Raw genomic sequence first — 6,116 nt, forward strand, 5'->3', positions numbered from 1 at the left:
GAGGAAAATATGCGAATATGTGACGTGAATATAAAATGAGGAAGTAGTAATACCAATGAACTTTGCATAAAATAATCAATCCACATTAAATTATTATGAAGAAGTTTGTGGCTAAAATGTCTTGATGGAAATATTGTTTCATACTAAGAGGGGAAGGAGAACCAGTTTAAATTGTTTGTGCTAATTTATATTCAGCATTTAAGCTTCACAATTATTTATATGATTATTTATCCCATATTATGTATCAGTGATACAAATTAATCCATGAACACATACACCATGAGCAATAAACATGTAAGGCACAAAGGTTTTACATGGAAACTTTTTTGAGAGAAAAACCACCAAAGCTTGTTTGTTATTATGATGTAAATAAGAGCTCCTACTCTATTACATCACTATTTGTGAGCCAATACTCACAGGAAACATCGACTCCCCTTGATTGTTTGCTAACACCCACTAGCAGGGAGCACCAGCTCCCTTCTTTTGTAGACACTTGGTATTCTTACTAGAAGCACCAATTGAAGCACCGACTTTTTGGATTTGTTGCAAGCACCCATTTGCAACTTCTTGGATTCATGCAAGCACCAACTTGTAGGAGGCGAAAACCCCCAAGCTTTCTTCAAATATCCACTAAGATGGAAGCACCAACTTCCTGTATGTAGGCTCCAACCCGCGCTCAATAAGGCAATCTCTACTCCTTGGAATTGGAAACCACTCAGCCTGATTTCAACTCTCTGTTCTGCTCAACATCCTTCACTCTTGCTCAACAACATACTCATGATACTTGACCCTTGCAACATTTTTCTCACTACTCATTCTACATCAAAAATCATTTAACTCTTCAACCTTCAACACTTCTGCAACATACTTCAACACTCTGTTCTTTTCTCCCGACTCTCTTCCCAAGGCACTCTCAGCCTCTCTCTGCAGCTCATGCACACTTGGCCTCTTCTTAGTAGTTCTCACACAAAGAGCTCTCCACTAAGCTCACTCAACTATGCTACATTCCCCTATTTTACATTTGTGATCCTGGGTTTGTTCCTTTGCTGCACAGGGAACGATGTTGTCTTTGTTGTCTTTTGTCATCCACACTACCCAAGAGTGTACTCGAACACATGGTTGTCCATGCTGCAAAATACTTGGCCACTGTAACCACATTAAACACTAGGAATGGGATACTGCGTGTTTCTCCATACTGAGGATTAATTCTAAATAAAACAATAGAATACAACAAGGTTCTCCATGCTTATTAATTTGATCACAGTGCTCAGCTTGTACTTTAGGCATGGCTTTCTGAGCTATTATCAAATCCTTGAGCTATTTTCTTCCTATTGGGAGATCCACTCAGGTATGGAAAATTCTGCACCCAAACATATTTTCTATTTAATTCTTTATATCGTGCAAGAAAGATCAAGGGTGGCTAATCTTGTTTCAAGACAAACTCCATTAATTTCTCCCGCGCGTCGTGTTCCTTCATTGTCTTGAATCAAAGATCTCGACAATTGCCACTATCATTGACACCATTAGCTCATCCTGTGCACTCAAACCATGCACACACAATAACTTCTTACCTATACATTCTTTGAATGCCTTCCTAACCCAACTATGACAAATAGCCAATTTGGCATAACTTCCAAATATCGATGAGCTCATCTACAAAGCTACAAACCTGTTCATATCCATAGGTGTTAAGCCCTTAGCCCCAAATGCCTCTCTTTTTCATTGCTTTTGGACAGAAGGCTCTTGGTCACAATAGCACATGAACGCGCTGCAAAACAATCAACTAGGCACCTTTTTGAACTATAGTCTTACGGGCATAAATGTTATGCATTAAACCTTTGCGTCCTTAGTCACACAACTACACAAAATTGACTCCTGGGCCAGCCTTAGCCTCCAATCTTCCCTCTGGGATTACGTGTAGTGTGGGGTTCACCCGCTGTGTGCACTGACCATTTAAAGGATTTTTGGGTTGACTTGTAACGCCACTGCAGTGCCTTTCCATCCCGATGCCTTTTCTTTGTTTTTGGCCCGAAGGCTTGTGGTTGATTAACACACAAAACCACTGCAAAACCAAGACCTAGGCACACCTTCCATCATTTCACATGACAATTAATTCTCAGCCTAATCTCTATCTCCCGACTCTATTATCCTAGTAGAAATGTTAGCACACCAATTTTTTCTCTAGGGTAAGCCTTACGGGCTTACATGTCCAGTGGGATCACTTGGCGCATGTATCAACCAATCAATGATTATACGGGATGAGTTGATGCACTGGTGCCATGTTTCCCAACACTTCCATCCCAACCCTTCGCCTTCACATCCCTTTAAAACTTCGAGGCTACACCTGCTAGACTTAACTGTCAAGTGGGACCTCCACTGGCCAACCAACTGCACCTGCTCCACTACTATGTGGATGTCCACGCAAGCATGTTGCTTAGTCATCCTTGCCATTAAACATTTGTGCCTTGTTTGAACCTTCTGGGATCCATTCGTTGGGCTGTGTGTAAAGAGGACTCCACACTGGTCAATAAAAAAGCTCCCTGCTACTACTTTGTTTTCCCATGTCCGCCCAAGTTTCCTTTAGCACCTCTGCTTGTAGCTACACCAGATTTGGAAAAATGCAGCAAACTTGGTCACCACTAATGACCCTTCTCCATACTTAGCTCTGCAACTTGGACTTTGGAGGCACTTAACTTTGACTGGAAATAACTCCTAATCCAGGAGGCCATTTGTGTAGAAATATGGTGATAGAATTGCAACTGCTCAAGAAATTTAATCTAAATCAAGAGACACAATTCTACTCTACTTCTCTACGGAAATTAATTCACAATTTAGAACAACATTCACAAACATGCATCAATCACATACACAAGTACACAAATTTATCTAGGGGAAACCAACTGGTAAAAACCCCTTAAGCCTACTTGCATTAATCAGATGAATAAAGAATGTATTACAATTGCTTGCTCACTCTGAGCTCAACCTACAAGTGAATAATTGTTCTCTCTGCTCAATGAAAAGATCTGACCCAGACTTAGTCAATTTATACCTCCACTTGAGCTCCTATTTCCTTGCACAAATCTTGAGGAATTAGGCCCTTATTTTTTAGGAATTTTCCTCTAATTGATTGCGCAATTCCCAATGATTGATCATTGATTACATGCAACACATGTACACTCAAAACTAGTCTACAACTGATGTTACACTGCCTTGGAATCTCCACCACAACTGAGAAATGATGATTCCTTGCATGCTTGAGATATTTTTACTTGATTGATATGTTAATTGGATGATCATTGAGTTAGAATGTTGTCTCACTGCACAACTGACCTCTAACTAGTTTAACTGAATACAACTAGAAGTAACTGAACTGGATTGCTACAAATTAGAAATCAACACATGCAAACTGAACTGCAAGCCCTTAACTTGAATTTACTAATCTAAATGAGTGAAAAGAGCCAAGTCAGCTGAGTTAACTACCTCCAAGTTGTCTGTTGATGTGGAAATTTTGAATTTACTCAATTTGACCAAGGCAAAGTCAAATTGAGCCTTTCGTGTTGCACTTCTCAACACTCAAAAAGGGATTATCAACCACCCCTATCCTGCACCTATGGAATTCGAACATCCCACTTGACAACGCCTTTGTCAAGATGTCAGCATCTTTTTCCTCTATCAGAATGTATTGTAGCAACATTATTCTCCTCTTCACACAATCTTGTATATGATGATACCAGATATCTATATGCTTGGATCGACCGTGAAATATGAGATTCTTCAAGAGCTTAATGCAACTATGATTCTTACAATATATCACAGTTGAATCAATATCCTAACCAAAAATTCCCACAAGTATCTTTCTCATCCAGATCACCTCACGTGTTGCTTGACTTGCAACCATGTATTTATATTTTGCTGAGTTGAGTGCCACATACATCTGCTTCCTGCTATACACTGAAAATTCCACCTGATGTACTCTTTCATTCAGATAGATTCCTTGCCCAGTCTACATCTGCAAAGCGACAACAATTCACTATGTTTCTCTGTTTGTACCATAATCCATACTTTCTAGTGCCTCTGAGGTACCGTAAAACATGCTTAGTTTCCTTCCAATGCAATTTGGTCAACCTAATCATAGCTTGACTCAGTTGGTTGACTGCATAACACATATCTTGTCGTGTGTTGACAAGATACATCTAGTTGTTCGTAAATGGTAGTATCAACCTCTTCACCTGAAGTGGCATTCTCCTTCTCCAGTTGGTCAATAGAGATGTCTCCATGGGCTTACAACTCCCCATGCAATTTTTTCGCAGTATCTTGTTGGCATACTTGCCTTGAGACAAACAATTCCCCATCACCTTGCCATAATTCCAGCCCGAGGAAGTAGTGCATGAAACCCATGTCTTTCATATCAAATTCCCTTGCAAAGTCGTCCTTGCAAGAGTTGATCAATTGTTCATCACCTGTCAATATTAAATCATCAACATATAAAATAATGATAAGCAATTTACCTTCTACCAAAATATGATAGAGGTTTGCATTAGCTTCACTTTTGTTGAATCCTAATCTAGTGAGATATCTATCAATCCAAGTGTACCAAGCTCGAGGTGTTGTTTGAGACCATACAATGCTCGCCTGAGTCTGCACACATGAGATTCCCAATTAAATTTCTCAAAACCTTTTGGTTTCTCTATTTACACTTCCTCATCAATAATACCATTGAGAAATGTTTTTTTTACATCCATCTAGTGGATCTTCCACCCCATCTATGTAGTCAGTGCAAGAATTGATCTAATGGATTAATAACTTGCTACGAGAGAAAATGTTTCCTCATAGTCAATTCCCTCAACTTGAGAGAATCATTTGGCCACAAATTTGGCCTTATACTTCTATATGCTTCCATTTGCTGCATGCTTAACTTTCAAGATGCATCTTGAACTCACAACTAATTTGTCTATCAGTATTGGGACCACTTACCAAACACTATTCTTCATGATGGATTTGTATTCTTCCACCATTGCATCAACCCAAACTGGTTTCTCAAATGCTTCCTCAAAAGAGGATGGCTCAATCTCTACAAGCTTAGTCATTAGAGCCATGTAGCTAGTGTACCTCTCAGGTGACCTCCTTTGCCTACACAAATTTGAAGGAGCTCCCACATTCTCCCTCGCATCCTACACCAATCTATCAGCTTCCCTGGTTCTTTTTCTACCTTCTCTGGATGGTTCTGCTTGAGTGGATGTCTCCACTCTGCCTCCTCTCTGCTCCTCCATTTGTGGCTTCTCCACAACTTCCTGAGGCTCCTCCTTTGGAGCTAAAAGCTCCTCTTCTGGTGGGATTTGAAGCTCCCTCTCAAGAGATCATCTCATTTCTTTCTCCTCATCAAAATTTACATCCCTTCACACAATTGTCATTTTGAGGGAAGGTAAGTACACCCGGTAATTGTGTGGAGTTTCGGTGTAACCCACAAAAACTCCCAACTCTACTGTCGACTCAAGTTTCTTCCTCAAATCTTTGGAGACATGGTAGTAAACAGAGGCTCAAAAAATTCTGAAATGAGACACATCCAACTTTCTCCCCAAGAAGGCATCCTCTGGTGTAATCATACCAAGAATCCGATGAGGACTCCAGATTTTCAAGTAGATTGTTGTGTTACATGCCTTTGTCCACAAATTTAGTGGAAGGCCATGGTCATGTAGCATAGCCCTCGCAACTCCCATAATGATTTGTTTCTTCCTCTCAGCTACCCCATTATGTTGTGGGTTGTGGGGATTTGTCAGATCTTTTTGAATTCCTTCTTTCACACAAAAATCCTTGAAGTCATTCGAAACATACTCATCTCCATTATCTCTCCTGAGAGCCTTCACCTTCTTGGTGGTCTCTTTCTTAACTAGTGCCTTGAATTCTAGAAATTTTGAGAATGCCTCGTCCTTCTTCCACATAAAGAAGATCCAACATTTCCTTGAGAATTCATCAATAAAAATAACATAGTACTTATGTCTGGTAGTGAAGGTTGTTGAGAAGGGTCCACAAACATCATAGTAGACTCTCTCCAAGACTGCATTTGCTTTGTTGTCTCGATTATGGAATATGGATTTCACATACTTCCCCAAGGTACA

This window comes from Pinus tabuliformis, chromosome 3_2, assembly GCF_031772625.1.
Source record: "Pinus tabuliformis cultivar Carrire ecotype Pingquan chromosome 3_2, CPIR1, whole genome shotgun sequence".
NCBI lineage: Eukaryota > Viridiplantae > Streptophyta > Pinopsida > Pinales > Pinaceae > Pinus > Pinus tabuliformis.